The following is a 20145-nucleotide window of genomic DNA, read 5'->3' on the forward strand; positions in this document are numbered from 1 at the left end:
CAGCGTGCCATTGTAAACGCTCCCCAGGCCAGGGCACAGGGGAGCATTGCTCACATGACTTCACCACCCCATGCATGGTCTACTGGGCTGTTCTGTTGCTAAGGTTCACCAAGGAAAGCAATTATGGCACAATGCTCTTTTGTGAGCAATTTAATTGTTTGACTTCTGTTATGGGATATGAATTGTGGAACATACTCTGTATTTTTCATATGAGTCCACTCACTGTGTTGTTTCTCATTCAAGGTTTACCAGAGACTATGCAACTACTCCTCTGACACTGGCTGAACATTCCCCATGCATCCCAAGTGCTGATGATGAAAATGGAGGGATTTGACTGGTGAATTATTATTACTTATTTTTTTAAACATCTTGCTCTTGAATAAATACTTGCATACACATTTACAAGTCCAATGTGTAGTGAAGGAGACACTTCATCACATCACATGGGGTGGCAGGGTAGACTTGTGGTTAGAGCGTTGGACTAGTAAACGGAAGGTTGCAAGTTCAAATCCCCGAGCTGACAAGGTACAAATCTGTCTTTCTGCCCCTGAACAGGCAGTTAACCCACTGTTTCTAGGCTGTCATTGAAAATAAGAATTTGTTCTTAACTGACTTGCCTAGGTAAATAAAATAAACAGAGAGCCTACCTTTGCTGGCAAATCTCCTTTCAACTCAGCAGCAGTGGCTGCAGAGTATGGATTTTTCCATAACAAAACACAGTGCAAAGTTATTCAGCTATTTCTTGTGCTATAAGAGTGGTGCATTGTGTGTGATACCAGAGAGAAGAGAGTGAGATCAGGTGTGCTGTGCTCTTATTGTCCCTGGGGACAGGATGACACATGACTGATAAAAACAATGAGCAGCAGCCAGGGAACCTGTGCCTTCTACCACCATGTTGAATTATTATGCAACGCTATATCTTAAAATAGGTACCTTCAACAATACTGATGAACATCGTTTACTGTAAAATGTACTTTAGTATTTACGTGCAGCTGCTTAGGGGTGTACACATAATACTAAAACATGCTATTGTGTTTCACAAAGCTTTCCCTGCATCCTGTGTATACCATTGTTTGAACTTTATTTCCCTTTTTATATGACCTTTTAGTATTTATTTTTGTTAGAAAAACAGGTGCAAAATATGTGCTCCTGGCTACTTTATGTGAATTGTGTTATAAACAGGCTCCCTCAGGGCCATTCACCTTGGAAGTGTGTGCAGAAGGAATAGCAAACCTCCACGTAATGCATATTTATGCATTTATTTCTTTCAACAGGGGTTAAATTATGAGTGGGTGGTAGGAATTTTTATAAACTTTCAAAACCTCTATCCACTCACCGCAAACCCAAATACAAATATTTTTAACATTAGGCCTACTTATGTAGCTGTCTGTCTCAGTGGTGTGCCCATTTGACAAAGAGGAAGTGGTGGCGACTGGCCCACATCTGTACAGTAGTCATATTGGTGCTCTATGCCTGAGGGACAGATGATGTCATCTAAACTAGGTTGAGCGAGACAATAGAGGGATGCCTAGGAGAGTGGAGAGGGAAATAGACCCTTGTTAGACTCTTTTTTTTAAAGTGTAATCTTTATCGATCACATCATATGCACAGTGGACACCTAAAGATCAATAGGTCCTATGGACTAAATGGATGGACACCTCATTTTAATTTCCATTGAAGCAGTAAGTAGCCTATATAACTATGATATAGCTTACGGACATCTTGACTTTAGTAAATTCAGCTCAAAGTAAGAACTAGTAAGAAGAGAAGAGTAGACCATGTTAGATCAGATTATACCTATTAACTGTATGGCTGTGTAGCCTAGACTAGTCTACAGATGCCGTGAAATGTGGGAGAGAAAGAGATGCTCATCCGTGCATCACCAGCAGGTGTCGCTGCCTATACTCGTACCTGAGCTGCACAATGTTGTTTGACAGCAAGGGGGATGTTACAGACGGGGGAGGATGGTAGAGAGCAAGCGCCGCTGCCTTCTTTGCTGCACACCGCAGCGAATTGGTCTCCCTACCCTGCCCGCACTTACAGAGGTCTCTCTTGACCATTCAGTGGATGCTGTCTTTTCGGCAAACACCATCGTCGAGCGTAATGTTTTCGGACCCTTCGTTAGGAATGTTTTACATTATTTGAATTTTGGGTACCAATCGAGGGGAGTCGAGAAGAACGCGGTTCTCCGGCATATTTTACAGTAAGCGCAATGTCATTCCAGTTGCTTTTCCAGCTGTCATACACTCCATGCACACCGCACAATTACAAAACAGCATGCATTTGACACTCGTCTCGGAATAGAGGAAAAATCGCTGGTTCTGGCTTGCCTTTGTATTCATTATTTTTTTTTTTTGCCTTTTGTTATTCTGACAGATGTTTTTTCCAGCACACGAAAGTGTAATATTTTTTGTTTTATTGTGGGTCATATGTAGGGTGTTGCATTGATTATTGACTGAAAATGGCGTGGATGCAAAACAAGAAGAAACTATTACTTTATGGTTGACCTACATTTCAACGATATATTTATAAGAATATACTGGTCGACAGCAGATCGCAGATGACCGTCATTCTTTTGTTTGTAATGCAATGCTGTAAAAAAAAGGTGCAATGGTGAGATGAATGTCTCGTTTTCATAGCTGATGATGACCCCCTATGAATAAGCATCTTATTCTAGGTTTCCATGACTATGCATGGTTATGTCTTGTATGACTAACAGGTCTTTCATCACCAAAGGTAGCCTATCTTCATCATTTTTATTTATCTGAATAGGATGCATTACCTCAGTTAGATCAACTCCATATAAAAATGCCCTCATTTTTTATTTGTATGTGATGCTCGGCGTTTTGATCGTGTAATGGACTGCAATGCCTGGCATGCATGTTGCAAGAACAGTCATGTTTTTCCTATGCATGTTCATCGTTTGGGTTGCTTTCTGTAAAAAGTAGGCTACATATATATAATTGTTTCCATTTATTTGGGGCCAAAATTGAGCCCATGGTTTGTAGCTACTTAATAAAAAGCTGTCAAACACTTGTTTTGCTCTATCAAGAATAATAACACTGGTGATTTTAAGTTGAAGGTATAAGCCATGTTGAAACCATTATACATCATTGAATGCATGAATTTATTGATAAATGGTAGTCCAGGCCTATAGGTATGGCTAGACATTTATATAATTCAAGATTCTGCAGACTTGTTTGTGTGTAAATGGAGAAAAAACTGAGTCAAAATGCAATATATTTTATGGACAAATCATATTCAAATCATAAGTCCCTGATGGAAACAATATATATTCAATAGGACACATCCTCTGGTCAGACAATTATGATGCTTGTTTCCCTAGGGCCAACAAAAGGGACTATTGGCTCTCACTGGGTCATCAACGTCAATGATACAGTGTATATGTATCCCAGAAACCTTGGCCTATTCCATGACTTACCAATGGGTTCTTTATATAGGCCTACTAGAGATGGCTCAATTATGGACAGGATGATTTGATACATGATCTTACTGGTTCAGGGATTGAGAAAAAGAGAGAAAGAGTCCGAAGAGCTGCCATCCAATTGCCTCGCCTTCATTTGACTTATGATTTTGAGGGGATGGCTAGATGAATGATCGCAGAGGCTGTAGATAGGCAAGTCAGTGCGGAGAGGCTAGACCATTCATTGGCTGTAGGCTACTCAATGAGTATAACTCTGGTATCATTGTATATGGTGTACTGTAGAGACACTATATTGTAGGCTAATACATAGCCTACTAGACATCCCTCTGCACTTCTGAAATGTAGGCTCACAGATATCTGAAATGTAGGCTCACAGATATCTGAAATGTATGCTCACAGATATCTGAAATGTAGGCTCACAGGTATCTGAAATGTAGGCTCACAGATATCTGAAATGTATGCTCACAGATATCTGAAATGTATGCTCACAGATATCTGAAATGTATGCTCACAGATATCTGAAATGTAGGCTCACAGATATCTGAAATGTATGCTCACAGATATCTGAAATGTATGCTCACAGATATCTGAAATGTATGCTCACAGGTATCTGAAATGTAGGCTCACAGGTATCTGAAATGTAGGCTCACAGATATCTGAAATGTATGCTCACAGATATCTGAAATGTATGCTCACAGATATCTGAAATGTATGCTCACAGATATCTGAAATGTAGGCTCACAGATATCTGAAATGTATGCTCACAGATATCTGAAATGTATGCTCACAGATATCTGAAATGTATGCTCACAGATATCTGAAATGTAGGCTCACAGGTATCTGAAATGTAGGCTCACAGATATCTGAAATGTAGGCTCACAGATATCTGAAATGTAGGCTCACAGGTATCTGAAATGTAGGCTCACAGGTATCTGAAATGTAGGCTCACAGATATCTGAAATGTAGGCTCACAGGTATCTGAAATGTAGGCTCACAGATATCTGAAATGTAGGCTCACAGATATCTGAAATGTAGGCTCACAGATATCTGAAATGTAGGCTCACAGATATCTGAAATGTAGGCTCACAGATATCTGAAATGTGGGCTCACAGATATCTGAAATGTAGGCTCACAGATATCTGAAATGTAGGCTCACAGATATCTGAAATGTAGGCTCACAGATATCTGAAATGCCACAACTATTCCCAGCCTATTTGTTTTATTCAATTCTGTTTTTTTTTTTTTTTTGACAGTGGTTAGAGACATAAGCCACAAGAGTAGGGGTTGTGGTTAGTCTCTAGACAGACGGGTTGCCTCCCACAATGTACTGATGTTCCCTAAGTCCGGGATTCCTGAGACTAGGTTGTGGTAGTCGTATGGTAAGTTTTCTGTTCTCTCCTGGGCTTGTTCCCATTTATTGGTGGTCAAAACAGAATCTTTCTGCTATCCTCGATACAATTCAAATTATAGTTGACTGGGAGATAAGGGTTTTAAAGCAGTGTCACCCGATTTGTTATCAATTTGAATCATCCTTTGTTTGACCTGATGAGCTTGTATGATAAGCTTTTTTTCATCAAGGGAATTGTGTTAAATTAGGTGTTGTCTGAGTGCAGGTGGCTATATTCCAATCATCCAAGCGGCAGATTGATATCATGGTCTGTCTCAGCCCCAGCCCAACTCCCAGTCCCCAACCCCAGCCTCAGAGCCTTTCCTGTGTTGATGGAAGATAATGGACATAGGCCTAGGTCATCAATCCCATGATTGGCTGTAGTTGTAAAAAAAAAAATCTGACTTTTCAGACTAGCAGAGTGCCGTTATTATCATTAATTATTAAAGTGCTGCATGTGCACGGAATCTACCACATTAGGATTGGTTTAAAAAAAGAGAGTTAGTAACCAGTAGTTGTTCATGGTATCATCTGTGTTACTGCTGATTAGTGGTAGGGCTGGCTGGGTCTATCTGTGAAGGATCATTTAAACTCCAAAGGAAATCTTGCACTGACTAGATGAGTTTTCTCAATCACCATGTGTCATGCAAAACAGGTTGTCACGTTATGAGAGACAGTGACACATTGTCTATCAAACGAATAAGTCAGGATTTTGGTCTGCAGTGTTCTCAGTTTAAGTGGCGGGCTTGGATGTATGTCACAGATTGTTAATAAGAGATTGTGACACACAGCTTTTTCTGTAAGTACCGGAGTAGCGGAACCCGGCCCTGGAGGGGAGGGGCCCACAAGCTCGTCATCGCACATCTATGTCTAATTATTATTATAATATTTTTTATAAAACATTTTGACAGTAACCCTCCTTTTTAATTTTCACATGTAGCAAGTGAAGTGTTTATGTTGTCCATTCTACATGGTAGTAGGTGAGACAGACAGAGAATATAGTTGTCATGTATCTAATTAGCCAATTTCTCAGCGGCGCCGGTGCCAGCCCTCCTTGGCCTCCTCATCTAATTAACTATCAAGTTTTTAAAAAGTTAGGTTCATCAGGTCAGACTCGGATGGAGACTGAGTGCGTTGTTCAAGATGGATAAACAAATGGAAAGACCAAGTGGTGCACACAAACGCTGCATAAAAGCTTTGTCTGATCAAGCTTGTGCAAAATTACAGAAGATAACCACATCCGCTACCACCTCGTCTTCGATTGACGCAACACTATGGCAGGTGGAAGCTAGTAGGCTTATTTATGCAGCAGCTAGCACTAGCAGTCCCGACAGAGACCTCACTGCCTGGGCCCGGTAATGACAGTGGCCTTGCTATTTCTCCTCTCGTGTCAGTTCCTCTAGTGAGAGTGCCAGCCCAGAGACCCAGTGGCAAATGTTTCCCACTTTAATTATTGAACAAGTAAATGCATTATTGCTGCCAGCCAGCATTCTAAATAGAAACAATGTGTTTTTTTTAAGGAGAGGGGGAGGCAAATTCTGACTTTGTGGGGGTCAAGAGAAACTGCGCTACACCAGTGTCTGTAAGCCCAGTGGGCATATTGTAGGTCATGCCTCAAAGCCATGCTGTATTGCTTTCCCAATCAATCAATGCCCCTTATTAATGGTTGCCAAATTGTTGCCATGATGACTTTTGGTTGTTTGTGTCAGGTGCAGTAGATTTAGCCTAATGCACCGTCTATTATGGAGTGAAAAAAGACAGTTATTATACTGCACTGTATAGAACACTCTATTCCTTTTCGGACAGTTTGTTCACTCTGTCCTGGTCTTGTTTCCTCTCATTTAAAAGTATATATATATCTCAGTTTGGGTTGCTGGAGGAACAAGAGTGTGTCATGGAGTGAAAGGGCTGGGTCACTCTCTCACTCTCTCTCTCACCCACCCAGTAGGACAGTGGTTTCCAAACTAGGGGCCGTGACACCATGCGGGGTCCCCTGATATGAAAATGGGATCGTGGAAGAATTTCCAAAAACTAAATAAAATTGAATTGAAAATGATTGATTTAATTTTATCAATTAGAATTCAGAGTGCCCTTAGATCGCGGGAAAAGGCCGCACTTCACTGTTGCGCTTGAATCGGAATGGTTCAAGCGCAGCAGTCAAGTGTGGCCTTTCGAGCTGTCATGTGACCGAATGCTGCAGACAAAGCATTCACAGTTTATTACGGAGGAGTTTTGGTTCCTGACTCAAAGGGAATACCCTGCCGTCTCCCTTAGAGCATCACAACTCATGGTACCCTTTGCCAGCTCATATCTGAGTGAAGCTGGATTCAGCAGTGCTCTCGTCTGAATTAAAACCAAATATCCATCTATGGTTGGATGTGACAGGTGAGGTGAGGCACTGTTGATCACGCACCCAAATGAAAAAGTAAACCAAGTAAACTTTGGCTGTTAATTGCATATTTTTTTTTTCACGTGGTTGGGGTCGCAAACATTTTCAGATATCAAAATGGGATCATGGACGAAAAAAAGTTTGGGAACCCCTGCAGCAGGAAGTGCAGTCTGGTCTATGGATATCAAAGATGAGTTCAGCCATTGTGTGGACTTAACCTCTCTTTTCATTAGCCCTCCCTCTCCAAAGGCTGCTCTGACACTGACTAATCATCCCTCTTTATTTTCACAACATATTTCTACACGAGGATCAAATAAAAATGTATTTGTCACATACTTCATAAGCAACAGGTGTCGACTAACAGTGAAATGCTTACTTACAGGCCCTTCCCAAAAATGCAGAGAGAAAAATAGAAAAATAATACAAAGATAAGCACAAGGAATAAGTACACAATGAGTAATGATAACTTGGCTATACAGTACACACGGGGCACAGTACCGATGTGCAGAGGTAATTGAGGTAGACATGTACAAATGTAGGGGTAAAGTTAATAGGCAACAGGATAGATAATAAGCAAATGCAGCAGCGTATGTGATGAGTCCAAAGAGTTAGTGCAAAGTAGAGCGATGCAGATAGTCCGGGTAGCTATTTGGTTAACTATTTAGCAGACTTATGGCTTGGGGCTAGAAGCTGATCAGGGTCCTTTTGGTTCCAGACTTGGTGCATCGGTACCGCTTGCCGTGCGGTAGCAGAGAGAACAGTCTATGACTTCCTCTGACACCGCCTGGTATAGAGGTCCGGGATGGCAGGGAGCTCGGCCCCAGTGATGTACTGGGCCGTACGCATTACCCTCTGTATGGCAAGAGCGGCTCAAATAAGCAAAGACAAATGACAGTCCATCATTACTTTAAGACATGAAGGTTAGTCAATCCGAAGGTCAGTCAAGTGCAGTCGCAAAAACCATCAAGCACTATGATTAAACTGGCTTTCATGAGGACCACCACAGGAAAGGAAGACCCAGAGTTACCTCTGCTGCACAGGATAAGTTCATTGAAGTTAACTGCACCTCAGAAATTGCAGCCCAAAGAAATGCTTTACAGAGTTCAAGTAACAGACACATCTCAACATCAACTGTTCAGAGGAGACTGGGCGAATCAGGCCTTTATGGTTGAATTGCTGCAAAGAAACCACTACTAAAGGACATCAATAAGAATAAGAGACTTGCTTGGGCCAAGAAACACAAGCAATGGACATTAGACCAGTGGAAATCTGTTCTTTGGGCTGATGAGTCCGAATTTGAGATTTTTGGTTCCAACTACCGTGTCTTTGTGAGACGAATCACAGCCTATTCATCGAATCACAGCCTACTTCAACTTCGCCAAACGCGTGATGATTTAACAAAAGCGCATTCACGAAAAAAGCACAATCGTTGCATCAATGTACCTAACCGTAAACATCAATGCCTTTCATAAAATCAATACACAAGTATACATTTTTTTTAAATCCTGCATATTTAGTTAAAAGAAATTCATGTTAGCAGGCAATATTAACAAGGGAAATAGTGTCACTTCTCTTGCGTTCAGTGCAAGCAGAGTCAGGGTATATGCAACAGTTTGGGCCGCCTGGCTTGTTGCTAACTGTGTGAAGACCATTACTTCCTAACAAAAACCATAATTCATTTGCCAGAATCTTACATAATTATGACATAACATTGATGGTTGTGCAATGTCACAGCAATATTTAGACTTAGGGTTTCCACCCGTTCATGAAATACGGAACAGTTCCGTATTTCACTGAAAGAATAAACTTTTTGTTTTCGAAAAGATAGTTTCCGGATTTGACCATATTAATGACTTAAGGCTCGTATTTCTGTGTGTTTATTATATTATAATTAAGTCTATGATTTGATATTTGATAGAGCAGTCTGACTGAGCGTTGGTAGGCAGCAGCAGGCTCGTAACCATTCATTCAAACAGCACTTTCCTGCATTTGCCAGCAGTTTTTAGCAATGCTTGAAGCTGTTTATGACTTCAAACCTATCTACTCCCGAGATTAGGTTGGCAATACTATAGTGCCTATAAGAACATCCAATAGTCTAAGGCATATGAAATACAAATGGTATAGAGAGAAATAGTCCTATAATTCCTATAATAACTACAACCTAAAACTTCTTAAATAGGAATATTGATGACTCATGTTAAAAGGAACCACCAACTTTCAAATGTTCTGAGCAAGGAACTTAAACGTTAGCTTTTTTACATGGCACATATTGCACTTTTACTTTCTTCTTCAACACTTTGTTTTTGCATTTTTGAACCTTTATTTAACTAGGCAAGTCAGTTGAGAACAAATTCTTATTTTCAATGACGTGGGTTAACTGCCTGTTCAGGGGCAGAACAACAGATTTGTAACTTGTCAGCTCGGGGATTTGAACTTGCAACCTTTCAGTTACTAGTCCAACGTTTCTAACTACTAGGCTACCCTGCCGCCTAATTTAATTTATTGATGTATTATATTAAGTGTTCATTAAGTGTATTATATTAAGTTAAAATTAAAGTGTTCATTGCTCATTCAGTATTGTTGTAATTGTCAAATATACATAAAAAGTGGCCGATTAATCGGCAGTAGCTTTTTTTGGTCCTCCAATAATCGGTATCGGCGTTGAAAAGTCATAATCGGTCAACCTCTACTATCTATTGTTATTGCATACATAGTAGCTGTATGCTACTTTTCCCTCTGTAGTTGTTTGGAAGGAAGCATTACTTTTTCATGTGTGATCTGTCTGATGTGATTTCTCTTTCTTTATACTGAGCTCCATCCATATGTCATGTCATCAACATATGTCATGTCATCAACACAACAATTTTTTTATGGCTTACGTATGTCCTCAAAAATAACTTCACTCCATCTCAATCACTTAGGCATCCAAGGTGCTGTGAAAGAACCTGGGCCCCATTATGACAGAGTGTGCTAAAGTGCCTCATGGGTGGTTCACACCTAATGTCATGCATAAGCTGGGTTCCTGTAAATACTGTGTGCTCCAGTGATGATGATGCTGGAGGGTTAGCTAGTGCTCCAAGGCTTTAACTGCTTGACCAACTGTACTACTACTACTGCTGCTGCAGCTGCTGCTACTACTACTACTTCTGCTACTCTGCAACAGAGAGAGCAGGTCAAGCACGACCACTGACTGTTCATGCATTAATGAACCAAACCAACCCTTGGCTATGCTGAAATTGAAGCAGTTGAGGGCTTAATCACCCAATGTGAGGTACCTGCTTTCCTCAGATACTGCCTGGTATGAATGTCCTAAATGGCTTGGAGATGTGATACAGTGATGTGATGGTCATCCACACCTCCGTCTTCTTTTGTTGTTTATGATGAAAATCCAGTATATGGAACATATTCTTATCATGCTTGTATGATATCCTATGTATAAGCGAGAACAGTACCATAGTGTAGTTTTATGCTTTGATGCTACCACAGATAATTTTCTAATGACGTCATGTCTGCTTGGGACCTTCAAAGTAAATCGGATTTATTATGGATGTAGCCACTGTTTGGTTATAAATTCTATTTTTTTGCAATTTCATTCTTCATCTGTAGTAATTCCACGGTAACGAAATTGCACTGAGACTCAGATTTTTCACTTAAAATGTATGCTTAACAAAAACCATTGATTTCAAAGTTTAACAAACCATACAACTCTTTGCACAAGGACTAAACATTTGACAAAAATACATTTACTGGAAGAACTGCAGATTTATTAAGAGAATGTTGGTAAAATCTCCTTCAGTTTTTTGTGTCTTACTTTTCAAAAGTCTGTTGAATATCTGCTCTGAATTAAGATTCAATGATGGGGATCGAATGGGGTGTCAGCTATGACATGACACATTAACTTAAAATATATATATATTTTGGTTATTAAACTACAGTAAGGGATGTGGATTTACACCCGGTAACAGAATTTCGGATCTGTACTACACAGAAATGCATAATTATGGATATGAATATCATTCAATTCATGGTGATGTATCCTAAATACGTACACAAAGGTGTATATAAATATGCAATATCCTCCTTTGAATATTTGGGTATTATTCTGCACACTGGAAATTATTTTAGTGAGCTCTGCCCCCAAACATGACCAAATTTGGTTGGTCTGGTCGGACCAAATCTGAACCAATCCTAGACGCCTATGTTTCACAAGTTTTGACATCTAAGTACAGCACTGTAGAAGTAAAGTAGAGTACAGAAGAGTAGAGCACAGAACCGTGTAGTTCAGTACAGTATAGTTCAGTAAAAAAGGTTTCATTGTTACACACCAAATAGCTGCAGTGAAATGTGTTGTTTTACAGTGTCAGCCATAGTAGTACGGTGCCCCTGGAGCAAATTAAACTAAGGTGAAGTGCCTTGCTCAAGGGCACATCAGCAGATTTTTCACCGTGTCAGCTTGGATATTCCACATTTTTAGGATGGAAATTGTTGAAAAATGTATATATTCCTTCATTTCTAAAAATTATACTCTTCGCTTTCATTTGACACCCAATTTGACATGTTCCTATGAACTTCACATGTTGGTGCTCATGGCTCCTTTTACATGGAAATGACTGAAATCTTATTGTCTACCAATCTAGCCATAGGTTAGCGGCCTAACTGTAGGGGTCTCGAGTGTAAAGTCCCACTTGGAAGTTGTAATAGCCAATCCATGTAACATCAATGGTAGAGTGTGGGTGTCACTCAGGCAGTGTACCTGTTTAGTCTTTACAGTGTGATCACAACCTTTCAAAACATTTGTGTGGTGAAGTCACTCAGCAACACTCCTGCTCACTCAGTAGATCTGTAGAAATCCATGATGTTGATTATATTTTTAGATCTTATTTAGAGCAACAGCAGTGTCCTAAAACAAGGCTGGACCTATTATTATAACGAAGACTCACTTGTAATGACAGCTCATTTTTCTTTAAGGAATTTTTGCAATGGTGTATTTGGATCTAGATGTTCTCCAATATCGACAAATACAGAGATCAATGTCCATTTAGTTCAAGTTTTAAAGTCTATTTGTCACATACATAGGATACAGCAGGTGTAAAACAGTATAGTACAGCCATGTGTATATATAAATTCAATTCTGTATCTCCATGAGGTTTAAATGAAGAATTAGATTAAACGAAGAATCACCTCCTTCCTGTAGGCCAAATTTAGACTGTTATACAAGAACACTGTCCATATCAGATTTTGCATATCGTTTGAGTCAGCCCCATATATTTATGAATGGCTGAGCCTGATGTCCTTTGTGGTAAGCTATCTCATGAACTGATATAATGTATCCAAATGAGCAGACACCAAATCCAATTGATTCATGAATTGCCCTACATGCCCTCTCCCATAGCCTACAATTCTGTATTTCTGTGTGACTATCTTGTACACAGGTAGACCAGAAAAGCCACATCCCTGATTGGCAGATGAGTGTCAACCCTGATTAGAAGCACCTGCTGCTCATCGGTTGATCCCTACAATTGCTTTAATGAATTAAAATAAAATTGTAGCTACACAATGAAGGATGTAAAGCCGAAACATCTGTGTACGCTGTCCCTGATGCAGTGAAGGAAAAAATCTAATAATGAAGTACGCTTTATGCAACATCTTTTTAAGTACGGTCCATTACGCCGTTTTGTTTGTGAAACAGTACAGTGAAATGCTTACTTGCAAGCTCTTTCCCAACAAGGCGGTATTCACTATTCAGTATCAAGGTGAGAGAAAATAAAGGAAATCATCTAAAGTAATACTATAGGTCAGAAAACACACAAGAAATATGAAAAAAACATGAGAATGCAAGCTATATACAGGTCAGTGTCAGAACCATTATTGCAATGTGCAGGGGGTACTGGAGTTATTATGGTAGGTACAGTATGTACATGCAAACGGGTTAAAAAGTGACTGGTAGAAGGATAAATAGTCATGGTAATAATAATCAATATAGCAGCAGCGTGTGTGCATCGTGATGAGTGTTTGTGTGTGTGTGTGTGTGTGTGTGTGTGTGTGTGTGTGTGTGTGTGTGTGTGTGTGTGTGTGTGTGTGTGTGTGTGTGTGTGTGTGTGTGTGTGTGTGTGTGTGCAAGAGTGTTAGTATAGGTGTGTGTGGGTAGAGACCTGTGAGTGAACATAGAGTCCGTGCAGATAGTCTGTGGGAGAGGGTGGGCGGCTGTAATTTTGCTGTTTAGCTGTCTTATTGCTTGGGGAAAGAAGCTGTCTCTGAGCCTGTTGGTCCGAGACCCGATGTTCTGGTACCGCCTGCTGGAGGGTAGCAAAGAGAATAGTCTATGGCTAGGGTGACTGGTGTTTTGGCAATATTTCAGGCTTTCCTCAGATACTGCCTAGTATGAATGTCCTAAATGGCTTGGAGATCGCCCACAGTGATGTGATGGCCATCCACACCACCGTCTGTAGAGCATTGCGGTCACCGGCAGTGCAGTCGCCATACCAGGCGGTGATGCAACCAGTCAGGATGCTCTCGATGGTGCATCTGTACAAGCTCTTGAGGATCTGAGGGCCCATGCCAAATCCCTTTAGTTCATGACATCCAGCTCACAACAGCACATCAACATTAGATTGTTGTGGTATTGCTTTGCGATAAGGGTCGGTTTTACGCTGCATATGTGAAAAAGAACATTCATAGGAATCATGTCAGTAGCACAGAGCAGAGTGACTTTGGTGAGCAGAGTTGCATATCCATCAATAACAGGGTGGATTTTGAATGTGTCCCTGCTTCAAGGTCAGTTTATTTACTGTACAATGCAGTGCATGGCTGGAGTGTGTGTGGGGATGTGGCAGTGCTGTGGATACTGCAACAGGGAGGTTAGCAGCTTTGTGCTTACCTCACTCCTACCCACTCTGACTCAGCCCCGAGGTCTGGTCTTCTATTTCCTGCTGTCCTGTCATCAGCTGACCAGCAGGGGTCATCTCTGGCAACGTTCTCTCCAACCACTTATGTAGCCACAGCCATGTCACTGATCACCATATCTCAACATGCAGATAGATAGGCATAGTGTTGTCATGTCCTATAATAAAAAGTTTATGCAAGTAGGTTGATATGGGTTACAATGCATATCCTTGTTAGTAAGAGATCCAACATCCAACCAATCTAATGAACGTTGATTGGGTATTCTTCTGTTATCGTGATTATATGCAGGGACTCTGCTGCCACCACAGTCTCATGTAAAGTCAACATTCAGCAGGGAAGCTGAGCCTTGGGCTAGATGAAAACCAGGCCATGCAACTATTGTAGCTACTACTGGCTTCACATCCCCAACCTCTCATTGGGTGATTAAGCCCTCAACGGCTTCAATTTCAGCATAGCCAAGGGTTGGTTTGGTTCATTAATGCATGAACAGTCAGTGGTCGTGCTTGACCTGCTCTCTCTGTTGCAGAGTAGCAGAAGTAGTAGTAGTAGCAGCAGCTGCAGCAGCAGTAGTAGTAGTACAGTTGGTCAAGCAGTTAAAGCCTTGGAGCACTAGCTAACCCTCCAGCATCATCATCACTGGAGCACACAGTATTTACAGGAACCCAGCTTATGCATGACATTAGGTGTGAACCACCCATGAGGCACTTTAGCACACTCTGTCATAATGGGGCCCAGGTTCTTTCACAGCACCTTGGATGCCTAAGTGATTGAGATGGAGTGAAGTTATTTTTGAGGACATATGTAAGCGATGAAAAAATATTAATGCTACAGTACAGTCCATAACAACAAATTGCTATTAGGAATGTCATATCTATGCATCTTAACTTTTATTTTGTAATTGCTGCTGGTCTTGTCATGCAGCGCTCTCTTGAAACAGTCAAATGCTTACTTACAAGTCCTTAACCAAAAATGCCGTTTTAAGAAAATCCCTAAAAAAGTATGAAATAAGAATAACAAATAATTAAAGAGCAGCAGTAAACAACAACAGTGGGGCTATATACAGAGGGTACCGGTACAGAGTCAATGTGGAGGTTATATACAGAGGGTACCAATACAGAGTCAATGTGGAGGTTATATACAGAGGATACCGGTACAGAGTCAATGTGGAGGTTATATACAGAGGGTACCGTTACAGAGTCAATGTGGAGGTTATATACAGAGGGTACCGGTACAGAGTCAATGTGGAGGTTATATACAGAGGGTACCGGTACAGAGTCAATGTGGAGGTTATATACAGAGGGTACCAGTACAGAGTCAATGTGGAGGCTATATACAGAGGGTACCGGTACAGAGTCAATGTGGAGGCTATATACAGAGGGTACCAGTACAGAGTCAATGTGGAGGTTATATACAGAGGGTACCGGTACAGAGTCAATGTGGAGGCTATATACAGAGGGTACCGGTACAGAGTCAATGTGGAGGCTATATACAGAGGGTACCGGTACAGAGTCAATGTGGAGGCTATATACAGAGGGTACCGGTACAGAGTCAATGTGGAGGCTATATAGAGAGGGTACCGGTACAGAGTCAATGTGCGGGGGGTAATTTAAGTAATTATGTACATGTACAGTCATGGCCAAAAGTTTGAGAATAACACAAATATTAATTGTCACAAAGTCTGCTGCCATTTTTGTCAGATGTTACTGTGGAATACTGAAGTATAATTACAAGCATTTCATATGTGTCAAAGGCTTTTATTGACAATTACATGAAGTTGATGCAAAGAGTCAAAATTTGCAATGTTGACCTTTCTTTTTCAAGACCTCTGCAATCTGCCCTGGCATGCTGTCAATTAACTTCTGGGCCACATCCTGACTGATGGCAGCCCATTCTTGCATTATCAATGCTTGAAGTTTGTCGATGAGAATGGGCATGTGCTCGGTCCTTCTTTTCCTGCAGTCCACAATCATCTCCTTTGTCTTGATCACGTTGAAGGAGAGGTTGTTGTCCTTGCACCACACGGTCACGCTCTGACCTCCTCCATATAGGCTGTCTCATCTGTGTCGGTGATCAGGCCTACCACTGTTGTGTCATCAGCTAAATGAATGATGGTGTTGGAGTCGTGCCTGGCTGTGCAGTTATGAGTGAACAGGGAGTACAGGATGGGACTGAGCACGCACCCCTGAGGGGCCCCCGTGTTGAGGATCAGCATGGCAGATGTGTTGTTACCTACCCTTACCACCTGGGGGCGGCCCGTCAGGAAGTCCAGGATCCAGTTGCAGAGGGAGGTGTTCAGTCCCAGGGTCATTAGCTTAGTGATGACTTTTGATGGCACTATGGTGTTGAACGCTGAGCTGTAGTCAATGAATAGCATTCTCACATAGGTGTTCCTTTTGTCCAGGTGGAAAAGAGCAGTGTGGAGTGCAATAGAGATTGCATCATCTGAGGATCTGATGGTACGGTGTGCAAATTGGAGTGGGTTTCTGGGTTAATTGTGCTGATGTGAGCCATCACTAGCCTTTCAAAGCATTTCATTGCTACGGGTCGGTAGTCATTTAGGCAGGTTACCTTAGTGTTCTTGGGCACAGGGACTATGGTGTTCTGCTTGAAACATGTTCGTATTACAGACTTAGACAGGGAGAGGTTGAAAATGTCAGTGAAGACACTTGCCAGTTGGTCAGCGCATGCACGGAGTACACGTCCTGGTAATCCATCTGGCCCAGCGGCCTTGTGAATGTTGACCTGTTTGAAGGTCTTACTCACATCGGCTGCGGCGAGCGTGATCAACAGTCGTCCGGAACAGCTGATGTCTCATGCATGTTTCAGTGTTACTTGCCTCGAAGCGAGCATGAAGTTATTTAGCTCTTCTGGTAGGCTCTTGTCACTGAGCTGCTCTCGGCTGTGCTTCCCTTTGTAGTCTGTAATAGTTTGCATGCCCTGCCACATCCGACAAGCGTCGGAGCCGATGTGGTACAATTCGATCTTAGTCCTGTATTAATGCTTTGCCTGTTTGATGGTTTGTCTCCCTGCCGAAATCAAGATTAAATAATGATTAAGGTAGTAAATTGAAGAAACAGGTGTTTTAATTAATGTATGAAGAAATTGATTGAATTGTTTGGCAATGCCAGGTAGCTTTTCTATTATGTATGTGTTGTTCCATTTAAAAATCTGTTTGTTTAATGGAATTAGCCAGTCAGTTAATTGAAGCAGACACTGGCATTCTATTTAGGAGAAAAAATGCACTCCAACCTAATCAGCACAGAGTTTGTAAGAGAGCATGTTAATAATCACCTGGGCTTTCTTTATCACAGCAAGTCCCACATAATTACACTTTTTCATTGGTGAGAACATTATTCCGGGAGATTTTTAATTGCTTCAGCTTGTGCTGATGTCTTCTCTGGTCCGTTTACATTTGGGCTGTTGAGGTCTATGGTGTGTAGTCCAAACCAAACCTAACCATGCAGACCGTGGAAAATCAAATCAAGTTTTATTGGTCACATACACGTGTTTAGCAGAAGCTATTGCGGGTGTAGCGAAATGCTTGTGTTTCTAGTTCCAACAGTGCAGTGATATCGAACAAGTAATATCTAACAATTTCACAACAATACACACAAATCTAAGTAAAGGAATGGAATTAACAATATATAAATATATGGACGAGTAATGTCAGCGCTGCATAGACAAAGATACATTAGAGTAGAATAGAATACAGTGTATATATATGATGAGTAATGCAAAATATGTAAACCTGATTAAAATGACTATTGTTCCATTTATTCAAGTGGCCAATGATTTCAAGTCTATGTATATAGGCAGCAGCCTCTAACGTGCTAGGGATGGCAGTGTTTCAGTCTCTCGGTCGCAGCTTTGATGCACCTGTGCTGACCTCGCCTTCAAATCATATTTTATTGGTCACATACACATAGTTAGTAGATGTTAATGTGAGTGTAGTGAAATGTTTGTGCTTCTACTTCCAACCGTGCAGTAATATCTAACAAGTAATCTAACAATTTCACAACAACTACCTTATACACACAAGTGTAAAGGAATGAATAAGAATATGTACATAAAAATATGTGGATGAGCAATAGCCATGTGGCACAGGCAATATGCAGTAAATGGTATAGAGTACAGTATATACATATGAGATGAGTAATGTAGGGTATGTAAATATTATATAAAGTGACATTGTTTAAGTGACTGGTGATATATTTATTACATCCAATTTTTTATTATTAAAGTGGCTTGAGATTTGAGTCAGTATGTTTGCAGCAGCCACTCTGTTAGTGGTGGCTGTTTAACAGTCTGATGACCTTGAGATCGAAGCTGTTTTTTAGTCTCTCGGTTCCAGCTTTGATGCACCTGTACTGACCTCGCCTTCTGGATGATAACGGAGTGAACAGGCAGTGGCTCGGCTGGTTGATGTCCTTGATGATCTTTTTGGCCTTCCTGTGACATCGGGTGGTGTAGGTGTCCTGGAGGGCAGGTAATTTGCCCCCGGTGATTCGTTGTGCAGACCTCACTACCCTATGGAGAGCCTTACGGTTGTGGGCGAAGCAGCTGCCTTACCAGGCGGTGATACAGCCCGACAGGATGCTCTTGATTGTGCATCTGTAAAAGTTTGTGAGTGCCACATTTCTTCAGCCTTCTAAGGTTGAAGAGGCGCTATTGCACCTTCTTCACCATGCTGTCTGTGTGGTTGGACCATTTCAGTTTGTCCATGGTGTACGCTGAGGAACTTAAAACTCTCCACCTTCTCCACTACTGTCCCGTCGATGTGGATAGGGCGGTGCTCCCTCTGCTCTTTCCTGAAGTCCACGATCATCTCCTCTGTTTTGTTGACGTTGAGTGAGAGGTTATTTTCCTGGCACCACACTCCCAGAGCCCTCACCTCCTCCCTGTAGGTTGTCTCGTCATTGTTGGCAATCATGCTTACTACTGTTGTGTTGTCTGCAAACTTGATGATTGAGTTGGAGGCGTGCTTGGACACGCAGTCATGTGTGAACAGGGAGTACAGGAGTGGGCTGTTCACGCACCCTTGTGGGGCCCCAGTGTTGAGGATCAGTGAAGTGGAGGTGTTGTTTCCTACCTTCACCACCTGGGGCGACCCGTCAGAAAGTCCAGGACCCAGTTGCACAGGGCGGGGTTCAGACCCAGGGCCTTAATGATGAGCTTGATGATGACAGAGGTGAGTGCTATGGGGCGATAGTCATATTGTTCAGTTACCTTTGCTTTCTTGGGTACAGGAACAATGGTGGCCGTCTTGAAGCATGTGGGGACAGCAGACTGGGATAGGGAGAGATCGAATATGTCAGTAAACACACCAGCCAGCTGGTCTGCGCATGCTCCAATGACGTGGCTAGGGATGACGTCTGTGCCGGCAGCATTGTGAGGGTTAACCATGCCATCTATCCACGGTTTCTGGTTAGGGTAGGTTTTAATAATCACAGTGGGTGCGACATCTCCTATACACTTTCTGATGAACTCAGTCACCGTTTCAGTGTATTCATCTAAATTATTTTCGCAAGCTATCCGGAACATATCCCAGTCCAAGGGTGGATTCCGATTGGTCAGACTATCTGTACACCCCCCCTCTACTTTGTCACAACCCAACTGATTGGCTCAAACACAATATTAAGAAGGAAAGAAATTCCACAAATTATCTTTTTAAGAAGGCACACCTGTTAATTGAAATGGATTTCAGGTGACTACCTCATGAAGCTGGTTGAGAGAATGCCAAGAGTGTGCAAAGCTGTCATCAAGGCAAAGGGTTGCTATTTGAAGAATCTCAAATATTAAATATATTTGGATTTGTTGTTTGACACTTTTTTGGTCATTACATGATTCCATATGTTATTTCATAGTTTTGATGTCTTCACTATTATTTTGCAATGTAGAAAATAGTAGAAATAAAGAAAAACTCTTGAATGAGTAGGTGTTCTAAAACTTTTGACCGGAAGTATATAAACTGTATTCTAGTCTATTCTACTGTATCTTAGTCTATGCCACTCTGACATTGCT

At 41.4% G+C, this 20145-nt stretch overlaps 1 protein-coding gene across 2 annotated transcripts in view; it reads left to right on the plus strand.

The window, feature by feature from the left end:
• The first annotated feature begins 2007 nt into the window (after positions 1–2007).
• Positions 2008–20145, plus strand: part of LOC135513632 (catenin delta-2-like) — a 141155-nt gene continuing 123017 nt past the window's right edge. For both annotated transcript variants that reach the window (XM_064936503.1, XM_064936506.1), the window contains exon 1: positions 2008–2203. The gene's annotated coding sequence lies outside the window, so the exon portion shown is untranslated. The remainder of the gene's footprint in view (positions 2204–20145) is intronic.

This window comes from Oncorhynchus masou, chromosome 3 (assembly GCF_036934945.1).
Source record: "Oncorhynchus masou masou isolate Uvic2021 chromosome 3, UVic_Omas_1.1, whole genome shotgun sequence".
Classification (NCBI taxonomy): domain Eukaryota; kingdom Metazoa; phylum Chordata; class Actinopteri; order Salmoniformes; family Salmonidae; genus Oncorhynchus; species Oncorhynchus masou.